Raw genomic sequence first — 23,553 nt, 5'->3', positions numbered from 1 at the left:
CCGTGGCACTATTTCGAAGAAGAGCAGGGGAGTTATCCCCGGTGTCCTGGGCCAATATTTATCCCTCAACCAGCATCACTAAAACAGATTATCTGGTCATTATCACAGTGCTGTTTGTGGGAGCTTGCTGTGCGCAAATTGGCTGCCGCATTTCCTACATTCCAACAGCGATTACATTTTTTTAAAGTGCTTCATTGGCTGAAAAGTGCCTTGTGAGGTTCTGAGGTTGTGAAAGGTGCTTTATAAATGTTTTGTTTTATTTTAAAGCCAGTGGGTTTAACTCATTTAAAATAAAGACACTGTTTATTTTAAACGATTTAAAATAATTGCACAATCCAGACGATTGTATCATCCAGCATGCAGCATTGTACCACAATGGTCCGTCACTACAGGCTGTTACTGTCATGCAGTCTTTAAAACAATCGCTTCAGCCAGAGAACCTGTGGTATAAGTGAGCTATAGAATGGAGCTTGGTTTCTGGAAAATATAAACCACTGATTTAAAGAAAGAACCAGTTCCATTTCTATAGCACCCTTCATGACCACCAGGCATCCTAAAGTGCTTTATAGTCTGTGAAGTACTTTTTGATGTGTTGTAATGTGGGAAACACGGCAGCCAATTTGCGCACAGCAAGCTCCCACACACAGAAATGTGATAATGACCAGATAATCTGTTTTATTGTTATGTTGATTGAAGGATAAATATTGTCCAGGACACCGGGGATAACTCCGCTGCTCTTCTTCAAAATAGCGCCATGGGATCTTTTACGTCCACCTGAGAGAGCAGACGGGGCCTCGGTTTAATGTCTCATCCAAAAAACAGCACCTCTCTGACAGTGCAGCACTCTCTCAACATGATACTAGAGATTGTCAGCTTAAAGTTTATGCTTAGGTCCCTGGAGTGGGACTTGAACCCACAACCTTATAACTCAGAGGTGAGGGTGCTACCCACTGAGCCACAGCTGTTTATGAAAAACACTTAGCTTTATTTTTTTTGCAGCGGTTTAATTGCCAGTAAACTGCAGAGTCCCTTCATGCGTTCTCTGTATCCTCAACTGTATGACTTCAGTAGCCTTCAATCTTTTCATAAGCAGCCGACATTCGAGCTCCTTTCAAAAGGAACTGACCAACAAGTCGCTAATTCTCTTTTAGCATTTCCATCTATTTGTGTGGGGATAAAACAAGCCTTTCTTTCAGCGCGAGTTTACACTGTCGGCTCTCAATAGCAGCAGTTCAGCTTCCAGCCAAGCATTGAAGCTTGGCTCCGGCCTGACTGGAAATGTAACTGTCCTGCTCCGCGTGTGCCTGGAAAAGTTTCCAACGGTTGACCATTTAAATGCTCAGGGAGACCCGAGGAGGGCTCTTCTCTTCGGCAGTCCCTCGGACCCAGGGAGAGCAAGGCTCCTCATTCTACACATTTCGATTCATGCTACTGGAACCCTTTGTAAACCAGCTTTGACATCTTATCGGCTTCACATTCTCTGCGGTGTCAGAGCAAAGTGGTGTGAGACGCCGTCCTTCAGAGAAGCTTGCTCTGCATTCCTCCTGAGTTGGGTCAGACCCTGGCACAGTGAGTTTAGACAGCGAGTTCAACGTTGCTGTGGAGTGCAAACAACTTCACACCCACGACAGACATGCAGTAAAAATGCACCTCGACGCACTTTTGCCTTGAGCCTTGCAACAAGAAGTTAGATTCATATAGCACCTTTCACGATCTCAGGATGTCCCAAAATGCTTTACAGCCAATAAAGTACAATTTTGAAGTGTAGTCACAGTTGCAATGCAGGAAAAGCGGCAGTCAATTTGCGCACAGCAAGCTCCCACAAACAGCAAATTGATGATGACCCAGATAATCTGTCTTTAGTGGTGTTGATTGAGGGATAAATATTGACCAGGACACTGGGGTAACTCCCCTGCTCTTTTTCGAAATACTGCCATGGGACCGTTTACATCCACCTGAGAGAGCAGACAGGGCCTCAGTTTACCATCTCATCCGAAAAACGGCACCTCCGACAATGCAGCACTCCCTCAGTACTGGCACTGGAGTATAATGGGCTGAAAATTCCGGCCTCTCCGGGTGTGTACGAAGTGCGCACGGACACGGCGAGGCCTCGCAAAAGCCGGTTCTTGATCCGCGATCCGCATGCGCCAAAAAATGGCTTTTCCGATCTGTCGAGATTTCGCCGTACAGATCCGCCGCATCCCCAGGAGAAGGAGATCCATGCGGGAGTGATTGTGCTATTTGCCAACTCACACTCAGTGAATGTCCTTCAAATGCTTACACCTGGTAAACGCTTACTTTTACCAGTGTGACACTTTAAATTAAATGTAATCATTAATTTTTATGTTAAAAGCTTGTCCATTAAGGTAAGTTTATTTTTAACCCTATTAAAACATTTAAAAATTCCCCAAAATGTATTTTTTTCTAAAACATTTCATTACATTTCATTTCAATTTGATTCATTATGCTGTGTTTTTGTGTTTTAGGGGGTTATTCTCAGTGATAGTAATAGGAGCCTGTACAAACGGAGTTCCCATTATTATCAATGAGAATACTAGATAGTGATTGGTGGTCCAGGCCCATGAGATTGCAACATAGATGTCCGTACGTGGAAGACAGGTCCCCGCGCGCTGCGCAGCGAATGAAGGCGTCCGACGGTAATGGGGGTCCTCGGTAGTGGGGGCCTCGGTAATGGGGGTCCTCGATAATGTTCTTCATTTCTCCGGAGCCAGCAGTAGTTTTGTAGCTCTTTTTTGGTCGGATGCATTCGTACAAAGGATTGAAATTTTTCCCCAATATATAATAGGAGCTTAATGCAAAAGCCCAATACAAGCACATTAGCTGACAACAGCACTGCTAATTGATGGCAATTCTTAATAGTTAGTTATTTATACAAGCGTAGATGATTACATCATAACATATGAAAGGCCCAGATGTATGCTTAATAATGCAGTAAAGATTGTGCGCAAACAGTGGGGAGGGGTGAGGAGGAGCGACACCCAGGGAGATCGGCAGGTAGCATTGAATTCCCAGGGCAATTCTGCAGACCGTCCCTTTCTGACAGTTCCTTTTATTAATTGGTCAATGATGCTGCTGTGGTGTGGGGGCTGCAGTGAATCACCACGCGGGACAATTCCAGGGCTCAACATGTTTTTAAAACTAGAAATAAAGTAACGATGATAGCATGCAAAAAGGTTCCTGTTGATCTCAATTGAATGTTCCTTCCCTGGTCTTTAGGCTCTCCCATCTCCCTGAATGAGAGCACAGGTTGGATGGCATCTGGATTGAACTTGCACTCACCAAGGGGCAGGAGATGATCACGAAGATAATCCATTTCGCTTTGGAGGTAGTTGTAAGTCAACGTTGTGAGGTGTTAGGTGAGTAAAGTGCGCCGGAATGCCCTGGTCTTACCTTATTGGTGAATGTATAGGACTGCAGCTTATTCTTTATGGTCTGTACCTACACCTCCCACTGCCGTGTGCTTCATACTGCGGTGTGAATCTCTGCCCACCAGTGCTCCAACTACCCCCATTACCGAGGACCCCCATTACCGAGGACCACAATTATCGAGGACCCCCATTACCGAGGACCCCCACTACCGAGGACCCCCATTACTGAGGACCACAATTATCGAGGACCCCCATTACCGAGGACCCCCATTACCGAGGACCCCCACTACCGAGGACCACAATTACCAAGGACCCCCACTACCGAAGACCACAATTACCGAGGACCACAATTACCGAGGACCCCCACTACTGAGGCCCCCAATTACCGAGGACCCCCATTACCGAGGATCACAATTACCGAGGACCCCTATTACCGAGGACCACAATTACCGAGGACACCCATTACCGATGCCCCCCATTACTGAGGACCCCCACTACCGAGGACCACAATTACCGAGGACCCCCATTACCGAGGACCACAATTAACGAGGACCCCCATTATCGAGGACCACAATTACCGAGGACCCCATTACCGAGGACCCCCATTACCAAGGACCACAATTACCAAGGACCCCCATTATCAAGGACCCCTATTGCCGAGGACCACAATTATCGAGGACCCCCATTACCAAGGACCCCCATTACCGAGGACCCCCACTACCGAGGACCACAATTACCGAGGACCCCCATTACCGAGGACCACAATTACCGAGGACCCCCACTACCAAGGACTCCCACTATTGAGGACCCCCATTGCCGAGGACCCCCACCACCAAGGGCCTCCCACAGACAAACACTTCCCACTGCAGAATGACTGATGATTCCAGTCCTGAGGGCTTTCCATTTCGCTACCATGCATAGCACTAGAATGATAGAGCACAGAACGAGGCCTGTCGTGCCTGTATCCAATTAGTCACACTTCCCCTGGTCTTTCCCTGCAGCCCTGCAAAGTTTTCCTTTGCAAGTATTTATCCATTTCCCTTATAAAAGTTACTATTGAATCTGCGTCTGCCGCCCTGTCCGGCAACGCGCTCCAGATCGTAATAAGTCGCTGCATTGATAAAATGTCCTCATCTTCCCCATTGATTCTTTTGCCAAGTATCTTAAACCTGTGCCCTCTGGTTACCGACCCTCCTGTCAGTGGAACCATTTCTCCCTATCTACTTTATCAAAACCCCTCATAACATCTCGCTGCATACAAAAAATTCTCCTCACGTCCCCTCTGATTTTTTATTTACCACAGTTAATGTGCAACAGGGTTCTGATTTGTTATTGTATGTTATAATGAACTAACTGTCCTGTTCCCAACGATGCAATCAGTTTTGATTTCGGAGCTGTTTCCCTGCATTAGTTGCACAATCTATTGCACAATAAGGGTGTTGTCATGTTTAACCATTTAACTGAAGTGTTTATTAAAGTGCAGTATTAAATTAAGTCCCTGACCATGTGTGATGAATTCCACTGCTGTTTAATTGTGCTGCCACATCAGGTTGTGACATGTGCAGGAATCGAAGGATTTAAGTGGGTCAGATTTGTCCTCTTGCATGTGAGTTAGGTCCTCATACCATCAAGCTCATGGTCTACAGGGCTGTAGTAATACCCGCCCTCCTGTATGGATCAGAGGCATGGACGATGTACAGGAGACACATCAAGTCGCTGGAGATATATCACCAACGATGTCTCCGCAAGATCCTGCAAATCCCCTGGGAGGACAGACGACCAACATCAGTGTCCTCGCCCAGGCTAACATCCCCAGCATTGAAGCACTGATCACACTCGATCAGCTTCGCTGGGCAGGCCACATAGTTCACATGACACAAGACTCCCTAAACAATTGCTCTACGCGGAGCTCCTTCACGGCAAACGAGCTAAAGGAGGAGAGCGGAAACATTACAAGGACCCCCTCAAAGCCTCCCTGGTAAAGTGCAACATCACCACTGACACCTGGGAGACCCTGGCCGAAGAACGCCCTAGGTGGAGAAAGTGCATCCGGGAGGGTGTTGAGCTCTTCGAATCTCAACTTTGCGAGCATGAAGAGGTCAGGTGCAGGCAGCGGAAGGAGCGTGCGGCAAATCAGTTCCACTCACCCCACTTCCCCTGACGAAAGTCCCACCTGTGACAGGGTCTGTGGCTCTCGTATTGGACTGTTCAGCCACCAAAGGACTCACTTTAGGAGTGGAAGCAAGTCTTCTTCGATTCTGATGGACTGCCTATGAGATGAGGTCCTCATTTCATCCCTTCCCCCCATGACTCCGTCAGCCCCGTCAATTCCCCAACCTCTCTCAGCACCCAAATAGCGAATGGCCACAAGGGGAGAGAAAATGATCGTCTGGCCAGCACAATAAATTGGGTCTGAAAACTCATGACATCATCAAAGCAGCAAATATCGGCCAATGGAGAAGACAGTGGGAGTAGACAGTCCTAAAGGTTATGGGATGGGGTTGGAGAAGGAAAGAAAAAGATTGCATTTATATAGAACCTTTCACAACCTCAGCATATCCCAAAGTGCATCACAACCAATGAATTATTTTTGAAACGTAGTCACTGTTGGAATGTAGGCATCACGGCAACCGATTTGCGCACAGCAAGCTCCCACAAACAGCAATGAAATAATGATCAGATAATCTTTGTTTGTAGTGATGCTGGTTGCAGGATAAGTATTGGCCAGGAGACTGGGGAGAACTGGGGATTTAATATAATTGGTTAAAAAAAAAACTAGTATGGGGGTGGGACGGGGAGATGAGGAACAATAATTGAGTTGTTATGATCTGGAATGTGCTTGATCTTCTTTGAAATAGCGTTGTTGGATCTTTTCCATCCACCTGAAGCAGGAAAGAAGGCTTTGATTTATCATCTGATCTGATCTGAAAAAGAGCACCTCTGGCATTGGAACACAGCCTCACTTTTCTGCTCCAGTCTCTGGAGTAGGATTTGAACCCATGACCTTCTGACTCTAGATGCGCGAGTGCTACCCACTGAACCACAGCTGCTCTGAAGGTCATGGGGAAGGCTCAAAAAGCATCCAATTCCATAACTAACCACTGGAAATCATGGGACCCCACATGTGATACCAGGTTCGGTCAGATTTTGTGTGCGGATTTGCCTTCCAAATATTCCAACTTCCGAATCTCTAAAACCGAAAGCTCTAAAGGTTGAAATTATAGCATGCAATTCAGACGGCGGTGAATCTTATGCTCTTTAGCAGAGATAGCTAATAAGTTCCATTAGATTACACAGTAGGCTCACTATTGCTCGGCAATTCAGGTAATAACTGCCACCATTTTGATGAATTTGCTGTAAATTAGCCAGCAGGGCTGTCAATGTTCTGGCGACGTGTTAGGAATGACATTTATGATCATCAGCCCTGACACAGATTGCAAATCCATTAAAACATATCAAGCTATATATTTTTTCTGTAGAGAGACGTATGTCAAAATAGGTTTTGTTTCTCAATCAATGTGAGGGTAACTTTTAAGGGATCACTTTCACCAATTCTGTTGATTTATACGTTGCCACAATGAGACAGACTGTCCCCCACTGCCCCCCGCCCCTCTCTCAACCCAGTAAACTACCTGTGATCTCACAGATGTAAAAATAATTAACTTGCACTTATATAGCACCTATCAGTTTCCGCTGAGGAAGAGAGGCAACATCCCCACCGACACCTGGGAGTCCCTGGCAAAAGACCGCTCTAAGTGGAGGAAGTGCATCCAGGAGGGCGCTGAGCTCCTCGAATCTCGTCGCCGAGAGCATGCAGAAATCAAGCGCAGGCAGCGGAAAGAGCATGCGGCAAACCAGTCCCACTCTCCCTTTCCCTCAACGACTATCTGTCCCACCTGTGACAGGGACTGTGGTTCTCGTATTGGACTGTACAGCTACCTAAGGACTCATATTTAGAGTGGAAGCAAGTCTTCCTCGATTCCTTGATGATATGATGATCAGTTTGTCCCAAAGCGCTTTACAGCCAACCAAGTACTTTATTGGAGTGTAGTCACTGTCGTAATGCAGGAAACGCAGCAGCCAATTTGCGCACAGCAAGCTCCCGCTAATAGGAATGTGATAATGACCAGATAATCTGCTTTAGTGATGCTGGTTGAGGGATAAATTATGACCCAGGACCTCCTCCCACTGGCTGCCAGGGAGGAAAAATCCATTGGTACTCCAGTAATGGTGCTTGTGGTAGAGAGTGCAATCAAACTCAGCACTACAAGAGGATGTTGCTGGAATTTGTATCTCAAATATAAAACAGTTGATCTGAACTCTGGGAATCAGAACGTTTACAGCACAGAAGGAGGCCATTCGGTCCGTCGAGTCCGTGCTGGCTCTCTGTAAGAGTACCTCAGCCGGTCCCACTCTCCCACCCTTTCCCCGTAAGTGTTTTATTTTCAAAGGTAAACACAGCAAACATGTTAATTAAAGCCGAACTATTAATAATGGGATGAATTATTGGACAAATCTGTGGCAAATAGGGCACAGATTTAATATAATTGGCTAAAAAGCTGAGTGGTGGTGGTGTAGGAGATGAGGAAAAATAATTTAACGCAGCAAGTTGTGATCGGGAATGCACGGCCTGAAAGGGCGGTGGAAGCAGATTCAATCGTAACTTACAAAAGGATATATACTTAATAAGGAAAAGGTTACAGGCCGATGGAGAAAGAGCAGGAAAACGGAATTAATTGGAGAGCTCTTTCAGAGATCTGGCACAGGCACGATGAGTCGAATGGCCTCTTTCTGTGCTGTAAGATTCTATGAAATAAAAGAACTTCAAAGAATATTAATAAGATCAGTATTGTACCATGGTGTTAAATATTTCATCTGTTAGTCGCTTTTAGAATACTATCAAAATAAATTAATAATTTGTAATAAAGAATAAACCATGTTGAGCATTATAATCTTGCACACAAATTGATGACTGCATCTGTGCAAATAACAACAGCGATTACATTTTTCACAGATGAATTCAATGGCTGGAGGTGTTTTGGAATGTCCTGAGATGCTGCACCAATGAAAATTAGTTCTTTCTCTCTCAATGAATTTACAATAAAACGGCTGACCAAATAAATTGATTTTTAGGATTAGAAAACAAATCAGGGTTCAAACGGGAAAAACAGGGTTCTTGACAACTACCACAGGTTTAAAATTCTCTTCGACTTCAGCCTCTCGTGACACAGCCAGTCGAAGATGACAACTCAAAAGCAAAACTACTCATTCACACACTCCAGTTGCGGTGTTTCCACATTCTGCCACCTGGCCCTTTTGGACGTCCAGGATTCCTGTAGTCCCTTTGACAGGCCTAACCACGCTATCTAGCAACCTGGTTTCTCCATTGGGCTCCGCAGCTGATGCTGTGCTTGTTCACTGCTTGGCGGTTTTAACAGTGTCCTGTTTTTGAGGGGAGGAATTACACTGAATACCCTCTTTTGCACCAATGCCAACCCACGATGAACTTTTTGCATTGCTGCTGAGTGATGAACTGCAGAATATTACTTTCCTCACATGGTGCAAATGTCCATTTCAAATGGATCATCAGCTTCAACCTATTAGCTGTAAATGCCGGCAGCCCAGTAAAGTGCCCAATTGCTACCACCGACGCCATCCCTGCCCCTTTGTGTTACAAGGTCCTGTTATTTGGAACATACAAGGTAACTGGAACTTTGTCTGTGATTCGGTATTTTGAGATACTGACACCTTCCATACACAAAGTCCTGAAAAAAGTGTAGTCACTGTTGTAGTGTCGGAACACCTCCACAAGTCGGGAAGTATAAGAGCTGGAGCGGCATGCCACTACAACTTCCAGCGCGAGCTAGTCCAGGTATGCGACGGTTTCAAGGTGGGCCATTGAGTGACGTCATCAGGACCCAGGTCGCCGTTTGGCGCATGGGCAGGAACATCGGCGGGGCCCTGTTACAGCAGAGGAGCTGGAACATCGTGGTGGACTTGCAATGAGTGATCGGAGCGTTGAGGGAATTTTGCTGAGATTCGGTGGGTGAATGTGGCGGAGGTTTGGCGAATGTTTGGTGCGGAGGTATGGTGAGAGATCATGCTGGATGTGCGGCGAGTGTTTTAAACATAGGAACATAGAAAATAGGTGCAGGAGCAGGCCATTCGGCACTTCAAGCCTGCACCGCCATTCAATATGAACATGGTTGGTCATGCAACTTCAGTACCTCACCCCTGCCTTTTCTCCATACCCCCTGATCCCTTTAGCCGTCAGGGCCACATCTAACTCCCTTTTGAATATGTCCAACGAACTAGACTCAATAACATTCTGTGGCAGAGACTTCCACAGGTTCACAACTCTCTGGGTGAAAAAGTTTCTCCTCATCTCGGTCCTATATGGCTTACCCCTTATCTTTAGACTGTGACCCCTGGTTCTGGACTTCCCCAACAGTGGGAACATTCTTCCTGCATCTAACCTGTCCAGTCCTATCAGAATTTCAAAAGTTTCTATGAGATCCCTTCTCATTCTCCTAAATTCCAGTGAGTATATGCCTAGCCAATCCAATCTTTCCTCATATGTCAGTCCTGCCATCCCAGGAATCAGTCTGGTGAACCTTCGCTGCTCTCCCTCAATAGCAAGCATGTCCTTCCTCAGATTAGGAGACCAAAACCGCACACAAGGTGTGGTCTCACCAAGGCCCTGTACAACTGCAGTAAGATTTCCCTGCTCCTATACTCAAATCCCCTCACTATGAAGGCCAGCATGCCATTTGCTTTCTTTACTGCCTGCTGTACCTGCATGCCTACTTTCAATGACTGATGTACCATAACACCCAGGGCTCGTTGCACCTTCCCTTTTACTAATCTGTCACCATTCAGATAATAATCTGCCTTCCTGTTTTTGCCACCAAAGTGGATAACCTCACATTTATCCACATTATATTGCATCTGCCATGAATTTGCCCATTCACCTAGCCTGTCCAAGTCCCCCTGCAGCCTCTTAGCATCCTCCTCGCAGCTCGCACCGTCACCCAGCTTAATGTCATCTGTAAACTTGGAGATATTACATTCAATTCCTTCGTCTAAATCATTAATGTACATTGTAAAAAGCTGGGGTCCCAGCACTGTATCCTGCGGCAGCCCACTAGTCACTGCCTGCCATTCTGAAAAGGACCCATTTATTCCCACTCTTTGCTTCCTGTCTGCCAACCAGTTCTCTATCCAAATAAATACATTACCCCCAATACCATGTGCCTTAATTTTGCACACTAATCTCTTGTGTGGGATCTTGTCAAAAGCCTTTTGAAAGTCCAAATACACCACATCCACTGGTTCTCCCTTGTCCACTCTACTAGTTACATTCTCAAAAACCTCTCGAAGATTTGTCAAGCATGATTTCCCTTTCATAAATCCATGCTGACATGGACCGATCCTGTCATTGCTTTCCAAATGCGCTGCTATTACATCTTTAATAATTGATTCCAGCATTTTCTCCACCACTGATGTCAGGCTAACCGATCTATAATTCCCTGTTTTCTCTTTCGCTCCTTTTTGAAAAAGTAGGGTTACATTAGCTACCCTTCAGTCCATAGGAACTCAACCAGAGTCCATGGAATGTTGGAAAATGAACGCCAATGCATCTACTATTTCTCGGGCCACTTCCTTAAGAACTCTGGGATGCGGACTTATCAGGCCCTGGGGATTTTGTGCTGGAGGAGCACTGAGAGATTGTGGCGGAGGTGCAGCGAATGTTTGTGGCAGAGGAGCGGCAAGAGATCATGGCGGAGGTGTGGCGAATGAGGGTAGGGGCCCAGAAGAGTCCAGGGCCCAGGGGCAGCACGGGCCAGCCCACACTGCGATATGTGTGCGCACTAGGTCCATGCAGTAGAGCAGGTCTCCAGTCGTCCTGGTTAACCCTTGCCGCTGGATAAAGGCCTAGCTCTGTCAAGCCCATGTGGTGGCTGGTGTGCAATGGTCACCACACGTAAAAAAAATTCACGCACAGGCATTTTCCACCCTTTCAATTGGAGTTCAGGACCGGAACATCAGGTCCTTCATTGAAACATCTGTGAACTCATGTGGAAGCAAGTCATCCTTGTTCCAGGGACCACCTATGATGATGATGTAGGAAAGTGCACAGCCAATTTGCATACAGCAAAATCCCACAAACAGCATTGTGATAATGACTAGTTAATCTGTTTTTTTTCAGTGATGATAGTCGAGGGATAAATATTGGCCAGGACACTTTGGAGAACTCCCCTGCTCTTCTTCAAAATAGTGGCATATAATCTTTTATGTTCACTTGAGAGGGCAAACATGGCCTCAATATCTCATCCGAAAGACAACACCTCCGACAATGTAGCACTCCAACAGTACTGCACTGGAGTGTCAGCCTGGATCAGGGGATCGTCTCTGGACTGGGACTCAAACCCACAACCTTCTAACTCAGAAGCGAGCTGTGCGAAGTGCAGTTGAATATAAAAGCAGTGTAAAATAATTGTAAGGGAACATGGAACCAAAACAGGGAGATTTGCTGTCAGAATCACTGACATGACCCCAGGACATACATCTCTTTGTATGAAGAAAGAATTAATACAGAGAATGGCAAGGGTTGTAAGAAATATAGTGGATCATCAATCACAGCCAGCTGCTCTGGGAACAACAGAGCCTAGCGCAATCCCTTTGGACGCTGATTCTTCTCATTTTCTTTCGTAACGTCTCCATGTTGTTTAATTTCCGTTTGAGAAGGATGTTTAGTTTCTCTTTATTGCCTCATTTATTTTAATTTACCTTCCCTCCGATTCTGTGGGGACTGAGCATAAGAACATAAGAAATAGGAGCAGGAGTAGGCCATCTGGCCCCTCGAGCCTGCTCCGCCATTCAATAAGATCATGGCTGATCTGATCATGGACTCAGCTCCACTTCCCTGCCCGCTCCACATAACCCTTGAATCTTAAAGATATTCAATGAGCCAGCCTCCACAGGTCACAGGGGCAGAGAATTCCACAGATTTACAACCCTCTGAGGGAAGAAATTCCTCCTCATCTCAGTTCTAAATGGACGACTCCTTATTCTGAAACTATGCCTCCTAGTTCTAGATTCCCCCATCAGTGGAAACATCCTCTCTGCATCTAACCTGTTGAGCCCCCTCAGAATTATATATATTTCAATAAGATCACCTCTCATTCTTCGAAACTCTAATGAGTATAGGCCAACCTGCTCAATCTTTCTTCATAAGTCAACCCCTTCATCTCAGGAATCAACCTAGTGAACCTTCCCTGAACAGTCTCCAATGAAGTATATCCCTCCTTAAATAAGGAGACCAAACCTGTACGCAGTACTCCAGGTGTGGTCTCACCAATACCCTGTACAGTTGTAGCACGTCTTCTCTGTTTTTATACTCTATTCCCCTTGCAATAAAGGCCAATATTCAATTTGCCTTCCCGATTACTTGCTGTACCTGCATACTAACTTTTTGTGTTTCATGTACAAGGAGCCCTACGTCCCTCTGTACTACAGCATTTTGTAATATCTCTCCTTTTAAATAATAATTTGCTTTTTTAATTTTTTCTGCCAAAATGGATAACCTCACACTTTCCCACATTATACTCCATCTGCCAAAATTTTGCCCACTCACTTAGCCTGTCTACATCCCTTTGCAGATTCTTTGTGTCCTCCTCACAACCAACTTTCCCATCCATATTTGTATCATCAGCAAACTTGGCTACGTTACATTCGGAGTTCAGCAATCTGACCTTCGACCTCCGCAGACTCAGTTTAAATCTCGCCCAAGTGTACTGGGATGGAAGTCCCTCGCACCCTGATTACAGTTATGATTCCAAGCGTAATAATGCTGGGCGGTCTCCACCCACTTCCTAGCAAGCATCCACAGCAGAAATATCTCTCCCATTCAGCATGAATTAATAGATAGCAAATTCAAATAGCCAGCCGACTCAAACTCATAAGGATAATTGCTGTTGGAGTAGAAAGTTGGGAAGTGGTTGCATTTTTTGAGGTTGAATGTAGGGCAAGGAGGAGGCCTTGCTCACTCAGCAACAAACAATAACTTGCATTTATATAGCATCTTTAATGCAGTAAAACATCCCAAGGCACTTCACAGGAGCGTTATCAATAAATATTGTTGACACCGAGCTGCATAAGAAGCTATTAGGACAGGCGACCCAAAGCTTGGTCAAAGAGGTAGGTTTTAAGGAGCGTCTTAAAGGAGAGGGACCATAGTGAGCCAAACCCGCTTAAAGTAACCCGTCCAGGTGTATCTTCTCCTGAGTCTTTTCTCTTCAACAAAGCCCAGATCACCAAACAGAAAAACAAGTGGGCTGACACGAGATCAGTGGTTATGCTACTGAACTAGTAATCCAGAAGCCTGGACTAATGATCCAGAGACGTGAGTTCAAATCCCACCACGAGTAACTAGGCAATTTAAATTCAGTTAATTAAATAAATCTGGATTAAAAAGCTAGTATCAGTAATGGTGAACATGAAACTACCGGATTGTCGGAAAAACCCATCTGGTTCACTGATGTCCTTTATGGAAGGAAATCTGCCGTCCTACCCAGTATGGCCTATATGTGACTCCAGACCCATAGCAATGTAGTTGACTCTTAGCATCCAAAATTGCCCTTTTCCTTAAGGCCTCTTAACACCGGAAAGCGGCGCAAAAGCTGCGGAGTGCCATGGCTGACATTATCAAAATTCCACTCCTGTGGTATCCTAACGGTGACCCACTCCCCCCTCTTCCCACGCCCCCGCCCCTCCGCTGCTGCCTATCCATACTAAATGTATCATCACAGTGTGCACTGCCGATTTACCCTCCCTACGGCAAAATTCTGCCATGAAAATCTTCGGCCCGCCCAGCGGTGCCAATACCTGTTTTTTCCCGGTGGTCCAGTGAGGCTGAGGCCTTCTGCAATAAGAACATAAGAACATAAGAATTAGGAACAGGAGTAGGCCATCTAGCCCCTCAAGCCTGCTTCGCCATTCAATAAGATCATGGCTGATCAGGCCGTGGTCTCAGCTCCACTTACCTGTCCGCTCCCCATAACCCTTAATTCCCTTATTGGTTAAAAATCTATCTATCTGTGACTTGAATACATTCAATGAGCTAGCCTCAACTGCTTCCTTGGGCAGAGAATTCCACAGATTCACAACCCTCTGAGAGAAGAAATTCCTTCTCAACTCAGTTTTAAATTGGCTCCCCCGTATTTTGAGGCTGTGCCCCCCAGTTCTAGTCTCCCCGACCAGTGGAAACAACCTCTCTGCCTCTATCTTGTCTATCCCTTTCATTATTTTAAATGTTTCTATAAGATCACCCCTCATCCTTCTGAAGTCCAAAGAGTAAAGACCCAGTCTACTCAATCTATCATCATAAGGTAACCCCCTCATCTCCGGAATCAGCCTCGTGAATCGTCTCTGTACCCCCTCCAAAGCCAGTATATCCTTCCTTAAGTAAGGCGACCAAAACTGCATGCAGTACTCCAGGTGCGGCCTCACCAATACCCTATACAGTTGCAGCATTACCTCCCTGCTTTTGTACTCCATCCCTCTTGCAATGAAGGCCAACATTCCATGTGCCTTCCTGATTACCTGCTGCACCTGCAAACTAACTTTTTGGGATTCATGAACAAGGACCCCCAGGTCCCTCTGCACCGCAGCATGTTGTAATTTCTCCCCATTCAAATAGTATTCCCTTTTTTTGTTTTTTTTCCCAAGGTGGATGACCTCACACTTTCCGACATTGTATTCCATCTGCCAAACCTTAGCCCATTCGCTTAACCTATCTAAATCTCTTTGCAGCTTCTCTGTGTCCTCTACACAACCCGCTTTCCCACTAATCTTTGTGTCATCTGAAAATTTTGTTACACTACACTCTGTCCTCTCTTCCAGGTCATCTATGTATATTGTAAACAGTTGTGGTCCCAGCACCGATCCCTGTGGCACACCACTAACCACCGATTTCCAACCCGAAAAGGACCCATTTATCCCGCTCTCTGCTTTCTGTTAGCCAGCCAATTCTCTATCAATGGAAGTGCGGCTTCCCTTGAAGGGGAGGGCGCACTGCTGCAGCCGCCATGTTTTTCTAGTCGGCCGACTACGATGTCAGCCGGACAATTATGCCCCCGGGTTCAGCCAGGCTGCTAACAGGCAGCCTGGCACATCCTCTTGGGTGCCAGGCCGCTGGCCCGGCCGAAACCCTCCTTGATGGCCCAGTGGACCGAAGTTTAAAGATCGCGGAGGCTCTTCCCTTTAAGTGAAGGGGAGAGGCGTGGTTACGCGGCGCTGTGATGACATCATCGCAGCAGTCACTCCACACCGCCCCTAACCTCCGCCCCCATTAAAGAGCGACTTCTGGATCCCAGTGAACAATAAAGTTAAAGAGCGGAATTTCGCTTAAGAGGCCACCTCAGCCACCGCACGGTAAAAACCATAGAAACAGGGGTGCTTGTGCCCCGTTTCGGGTGGGGGGGCATTTCTGGACCTTAATCTCTTAACTGCCCTCTGACATGGCCCAGCGAGCCACTCATTTGTATTCAAGAAGACAGCTCACCATTGTGCATAGTTGCATAGTTCACACAGGTCACTGATCCCCTGTAGGGGGCGCTGAGCAGTTTGGCTTTATAATCGCAGCAAGTTCCAGTGCAAAAGCGTGTGGGCAAGAGCAACTGTAATTTTGCCGCTGAAGACCAAACCCAGGCCGATGTGATCATAGTGGAGCTGGAGGAACAGTAATGACTGAAGCATACACACATGAGAAATACATTGCCCAGCTCGAAGCCAAAAGATGACAGACCACTTGCTTTCTGACCAACCCTGTGACATTTCCTCTGACTCAATAGCTCTAATTCAATGAATCGTGACATTGCCCAGGCAGAACTAAAGAACATACATGATGATGTTTACATCAAAATGATTTAGAGAATGAAATCCCTCCTTATCTCAGAGCACGTGGAGATTGTTGTAATTTTATATGTGAATAATCAATGGAGCTTGAAAGCAAGAAAACTCCTACAATGCCTTAATGAAAATAAACTCACATCATATTTCCTGTTATTGTTTATAGGGAGACGGATATAATGATGACCTAAAATCAGCTGTTATGGCGATTCCTGTAACATCCCCTACAAACGTCTGAAATAAACCTACAATTAGGCCGTGTGTTTAAGCAGTCAAATTCAATGTGACCAGCAATATATGCTCGTTTTAAACTAGATAGCTGCCAAATGATCATAATGCTTTGCTTATCTTTAACGGATCTGTCATTCTGAACGACCCAGGGAGCTGAAATAATGTCTATCCACCTCAGCGAGGATAATCTCCTTCTGTCACTCAAAACCACTTCCAAGGAGAGGACTCTGGCCCCAATGCAGGGCAGTGCTGTTATGGCTGAAAACTGTGTTTCTAATCTGACTCAAGTCCGGTTAACTTTAGTTAAAATCAGGACAGTAACAACGCAAAGAGAGAGATAGCATTCCTCGCTGAGAGTCGGCAGCAGAAATTGCACTAAAATAAAAAAAACTCAGCGGGTCAGGCATCACCTGCGGAGAGAGAAACCGAGTTAACGTTTCAGGTCAATGACCCTTCGTCACAACTGGAAAAATTTAGAGATTTTTAAGCAAGTGTAGAGGCAGGGAAAGAGGAGAGGGGAGGACAGAACAAAACGGAAGGGCTGTGATAGGGTGGAAGGCAGGAGAGATTAAATGACAAAAGGGATGATGGTATGAGGCAAAAGGAGATGGTAATGGGGCAATTTAAGAAACAAAAGATGGAGATGGCAGAATCATCAACAGTTGCCGTGGGAAAGAGAGAAAAAAACAAGACAAAAGAGAAAAGAAAATGGGGCGGAGACATTGTTCTGAAACTGCTGAACTCGATGTTGAGTCTAGAAGGCTGTAAAGTGCCCTAAACGAAAGATGAGGTGCTGTTGCCCCAGCTTACGTTGACCGTTGGAATAGTGTAGGAGGCCGAGAATGAAGATCTTAGAGTGGGAGTGGAGCGTAGAATTAAAGTGACAGGCGACCGGAAGCTCGGGGTCACGCTCACGGACTGAACGGAGGTGCTCCGCAAAGCGATCACCAATGTGCGCTTGGTCTCCCCAATGTACAAGAGACCACATCGTGAGCAGCGAATACAGTGTACTGAATTGCAAGAAGTACAAGTGAATCGCTGTTGAATAGAAATTGCGTGTTTGGTGCGATTTGTGCTATTTCAATTTTTAATGCCAGGACTCAGAGTCATTAATAATTAATGGTCCTGAGACAGTTTTGGGCACAAAAGCTGGCATCACAGTGTGATGATTCTTGAGAGATTTGTTGAGGGTGATGATTGGGATGTGTGGTCTCTGTTAAATAACTTCTCTTATGTGGAAAATGTTATGTATGGATGTAATATGTAAGACTTGCCACCAGGGGCACACCTGTGGGAGACCTAAGGGTCACCTGTGCACCCTGGGGCAAGCAAGTATAAAAGGTGATTCACCATGCTGCTTCCCCACTCTGGAGTCTGGGTAAAGAGACCAAGGTCACAACAGTTTGAGCTTGCGATATAGTCCTGTGGATTTGTTCTGAACATAAAAAATTGGCGATGAGTAACGGATCACGAACTTTCACGCAGTAATGGCTGCCATTGGTATTTTTGAGAGATTTGTTGAGGGTGATGATTGGGAAGCCTTTGTTGAGCATCACCACCAGTATTTGTGGCCAATGAATTGGACAAGGTTGAGACGGCAACCAAGCGCAGGGTGATTCTCCTCACCGTATGTGGGTCATCGGTACAAGGCCTCCTTAAAGATTTGCTGGCACCGGTCAAACTAACGGACAAATCTTACACAGAGCTGTGTACACTGGCTGGTGAACACCTCAAGCCAAAGGAGAGCATCCTGATGGCCAGGTACCGCTTTTACATGCACCGGCACTCTGAGGGCCAGAATCTGGCGAGTTTTGTCGCCGACCTAAGACGCCTCGCGGGCAGTGTGAATTTGCAGGATTCTTGGGGGAAATGTTGCAGGACTTCTTCATGCTTGGAATTGGCCACGAGGCCATCACGATAGCCCAAGCCTTCATATCCACGAGCAATAACACGAAGCAGATATCTTCACAGAATCGAAGCTCACCGGCAAGCACCGTGCACAAAATAATGTTTTCAGCAGGCAGCGGGCAGGGCCCACACAGTTGCAGAGGCCGGACCTAGACCCAGAGTGACTCAGAGTCCGCTGTGGGGCGTGAATGCGTATCAGTTAACACCATGTTGGCGCTGCGGAGGCAGCCATAGAACTTATCAATATCGATTCACGCCCTATGTGTGCAAGGGCTGTTGTGCAGCAAGCAAAAGTAGCGGGCGAGCCCCAAACGATTGAACATGTATCAAATAAGTAAAACAAAGCAGCAGCCTGTGTTCATGGGACTAAAGAGACATACCAAAGAGTGTCCCAATGTATGCTCAAGTCAGACAAGCTGCTTATCCCACCATTATCGATGCGTTGTTTCGAGAAGGTCTAACTGTCTCTGCACTGCAACATGATCCGCCACGGGCAGTGCCGGCACTAATTCCCTCATTTGGCTACTGTTGCCCACCACCGGGGTGGAAAATGTCCAGCCTGCAGACTCACTCACGGTCGTGGAAGTGCTAGAATGCGAAGGGTCAACGGTAACGGACCCCAGCTTAGGACCTGGACCAGCCAGGATCCCATGTTACCGCCTGCCAAAGAGGAACTGCTAGACGGGATGTGGCAACCTATCCGTCGCCGAGACGAAAGACCCATCCCTATGTTGCAAAGTAAGGCAGGGCAGCTACATACAGTCAGTGGTCTGGGGCCCCATACTACGGCGCAGGGTCCACGGGGACCACTAGGCCTCCCGCCACCACCAAAAGTCTCAAGGCCATTGCTGTCATCCTGGGCTTGCTAGACCTCAGGGTCAGCGACAATAGCTTGGAGTAGGCAGCCCAAATCACTAAACCTAGCACCATTAGTGTCACGGTAGACTCCCTACAGTCTCGGCTATCCTGGGTGCCATGCAGTCACCAGACAGAATCACTCAAAACTGAGCCTTCCGTATGCCATCAGCAGAGAAAGCACCATGATCACATGGCCCCTCCAAGTGACATCAGAATAAGTGATGTAGACCATGTTCAGGGCCCCAGTTGGGCCGCTAGCACCGCATTAGCCAAGGGGGGGAATGGAGTGTATGTGATGAAAACGGAGTGTTTGATTGTGAAATCATGTACTGGGCTAATGAGTAAAGCATTTGGACCAGACCAAACTGCGAACTACAGATAACCAGGAACCACCGTGAAAGGACCTGGCCCCCACCGACCCACGAACACGATCAATCTCGCCGTCGACCACAAGGCTGAACCAACCATGTCAGGACTGCAATGCAGGTGATCGACCCGGGGACGGAGGGTGCCAGATAGAAACAAAGAGACATAGAAAAATAGGTGCAGGAGTAGGCCATTCGGCCCTTCGAGCCTGCACCGCCATTCAATAAGATCATGGTTGATCATTCCTTCAGTATCCCTTTCCTGCTTTCTCTCCATACCCCTTGATCCCCTTCACCGTAAGAGCCATACCTAACTCCCACTTGAATATATCCAGTGAACTGGCATCAACAACTCTCTGCAGCAGGGAATTCCACAGGTTAACAACTCTCTGAGTGAAGAAGTTTCTCCTCATCTCAGCCCTAAATGGCCTACCCCTTATCCTAAGACTATGTCCCCTGGTTCTGGACTTCCCCAACATCGGGAAAATTCTTCCCGCATCTAACCTGTCCAGTCCCGTCAGAATCTTATATGTTTCTATGAGATCCCCTCTCATCCTTCTAAACTCCAGTGAATAAAGGCCCAGTTGATCCAGTCTTTCCTCACATGACAACCCAGCCATCCCTGGAATCAGTCTGGTGAACCTTTGCTGCACTTCCTCAATAGCAAGAGCGTCCTTCCTCAGACTAGAAGACCAAAACTGAACACAATATTCCAGGTGAGGCCTCACTAAGGCCTTGTACAACTGCAGTAAGACCTGCCTGCTTCTATATTCAAATCCCCTAGCTATGAAGGCCAACATACCATTTGCCTTCTTCACTGCCTGCTGTACCTGCGTGCCCACTTTCAGTGACTGATGAATCATGACACCCAGGTCTCGTTGCACCTCCCCTTTTCCTAGTTTTCCCCCAAAATGGATAACCTCACATTTATCCATATTATACTGCATCTGCCACTCACCTAAGTTGTCCAAGTCACCCTGCAGCCTCTTTGCGTCCTCCTCACAGCTCACACCGCCACCCAGTTTAGTGTCATCTGCAAACTTGGAGATATTATACTCTATTCCTTCATCCAAATCGTTAATATATATTGTAAAGAGCTGGGGTCCCAGCACTGATCCCTGCGGCACTCCACTAGTCACTGCCTGCCATTCTGAAAAGGACCCGTTTATCCCAACTCTCTGCTTCCTGTCTGCCAACCAGTTCCCAGTCTAGGATGGGCAGCTCCCTGGTTGGTTCCTCGACATATCGGTCTAGAAAACCATCCCTAATACTCTCCAGGAAATCCTCCTCCACCACATTGCTACCAGTTAGGTTAGCCCAATCAATGTGTAGATTAAAGTTGCCCATGATTACTGCTGTACCTTTATTGCACACATCCCTTATTTCTTGCTTGATACTGTCCCCAACCTCACTACTACTATTTGGTGGTCTATACACAACTCCCACTAGTGTTTTCAGCCCTTTGGTATTCCGCAGCTCCACCCATACCGATTCCACATCTCTTGTGCGGTACCTTGTCAAAAGCCTTCTGAAAGTCCAAATACCTCACATCCACTGGTTCTCCCTTGTCCACTCTGCTGGTTACATCCTCAAAAAATTCCAGAAGATTCGTCAAGCATGATTTCCCTTTCATAAATCCATGCTGACCTGATCCGATCCTGTCACCGCTTTCCAAATGCACTGCTATTTCGTCCTTCATGATTGATTCCAACACCTTCCACACCACCGATGTCAAGCTAACTGGTCTATAATTACCCGTTTTCTCTCTCCCTCCTTTTTTAAAAAGTGGTGTTACATTAGCTACCCTATAGTCCATGGGAACTGATCCAGAGTTGATAGACTGTTGAAAAATGATCACCAATCATCCACTATTTCTAGGGCCATTTCCTTGAGCACTCTGGGATGCAGACTATCAGGCCCCGGGGATTTATCGGCCTTCAATCCCATCAATTTCCCTAACACAATTTCTTGCCTAATAAGGATCTCCTTCAGTTCCTCCTTCTCACGAGACCCACTGTCCCTTAGTACATTCGGAAGGTTATTTGTATCTTCCTTCGTGAAGACAGAAGTGAAGTATTGGATCAATTGGTCTGCCATTTCTTTGTTTCCCACTATAATTTCACCTGAATCCGACTGCAAAGGACCTGTGTTTGTCTTTACTAATCTTTTTCTTTTCACATATTTATAGAAGCCTTTGCAGTCAGGTTTTATATTACCTGCAAGCTTCAGCTCGTACTCTATTTTCCCCGTCTTAATTAAACCCTTAGTCCTCCTCTGTTGAATTCTAAATTTCTTCCTGTCCTCAGGTTTGTTGCATTTTCTAGCCAATTTATATGCTTCTTCCTTGGCTTTAACACTATCCTTAATTTCCTTTGTTAGCCATGGTTGAGCCACCGTCCCAGTTTTATTTTTATTCCAGACAGGGATGTACATTTGCTGAAGTTCATCCATGTGATCTTTAAATGTTTGCCATTGCTTATCCACCGTCAACCCTTTTAGTATCGTTTGCCAGTCTATTCTAGGCAATTCACGCATCATACCGTCGAAGTTACCTTTCCTTAAGTTCAGGACCCTAGTTTCCGAATTAACTTTGTCACTTTCCATCTTAATAAAGTATTCTACCATATTATGGTCACTTTTCCCCAAGGGGCCTCGCACAACAAGATTGCTAATTAGTCGCTTCTCATTACACAATACCCAGTCTAGGATGGGCAGCTCCCTGGTTGGTTCCTCGACATATCGGTCTAGAAAACCATCCCTAATACTCTCCAGGAAATCCTCCTCCACCACATTGCTACCAGTTAGGTTAGCCCAATCAATGTGTAGATTAAAGTTGCCCATGATTACTGCTGTACCTTTATTGCACACATCCCTTATTTCTTGCTTGATGCTGTCCCCAACCTCACTACTACTATTTGGTGGTCTATACACAACTCCCACTAGTGTTTTCAGCCCTTTGGTATTCCACAGCTCCACCCATACCGATTCCACATCATCCAGGCTAATGTCCTTCCTTACTATTGCATTGATTTAATCTTTAACCAGCAACGCCACCCCGCCTCCTTTTCCTTTCTGTCTATCCTTCCTAAATGCTGAATACCCTTGGATGTTGAGTTCCCAGCCTTGGTCCCCCTGGAGCCATGTCTCCGTGATGCCAATCACATCGTATCGTTAACTGCTATCTGCACAGTTAATTCATCCACCTTATTCCGAATACTCCTCGCATTGAGGCACAGAGCCTTCAGGCTTGTTTTTTTTAACACATTTTGCCCCTTTAGAATTTTGCTGTAATGTGGCCCTTTTTGTTTTTTGCCTTGGGTTTCTCTGTCCTCCACTTTTACTATTCTCCTTTCTATATTTTGCTTCTGCCTCCTTTTTGTTTCCCTCTGTCTCCCTGCATAGGTTCCCATCCCCCTGCCATATTAGTTTAACTCCTCCCTAACAGCACTAGCAAACACTCCTTCTTGGATATTGGTTCCAGTCCTGCCCAGGTGGAGACCATCCGGTTTGTACTGGTCCCACCTCCCCCAGAACCGGTTCCAATGTCCCAGGAATTTGAATCGCTCCCTTCTGCACCACTCCTCAAGACACGTATTCATCTGAGCTATCCTGCGATTCCTGCTCTGACTAGCACGTGGCACTGGTAGCAATCCTGAGATTACTACTTTTGAGGTCCTACTTTTGAATTTAGCTCCTAGCTCCCTAAATTCGCCTCGTAGGGCCTCATCCCGTTTTTTACCTATGTCATTGGTACCTATATGCACCACGACAACTGGCTATTCACCCTCCCTTTTTAGAATGTCCTGCACCCGCTCCGAGACACCCTTGACCTTTGCACCAGGGAAGCAACATTCCATCCTGGAGTCTCGGTTGCGGCCGCAGAAACGCCT

The sequence above is a fragment of the Pristiophorus japonicus genome, chromosome 6, assembly GCF_044704955.1.
Source record: "Pristiophorus japonicus isolate sPriJap1 chromosome 6, sPriJap1.hap1, whole genome shotgun sequence".
NCBI classification, from domain to species: Eukaryota; Metazoa; Chordata; class Chondrichthyes; family Pristiophoridae; genus Pristiophorus; species Pristiophorus japonicus.
The sequence above is the reverse complement of the archived record's forward strand: the minus strand, read 5'-3'. Positions refer to the sequence as shown.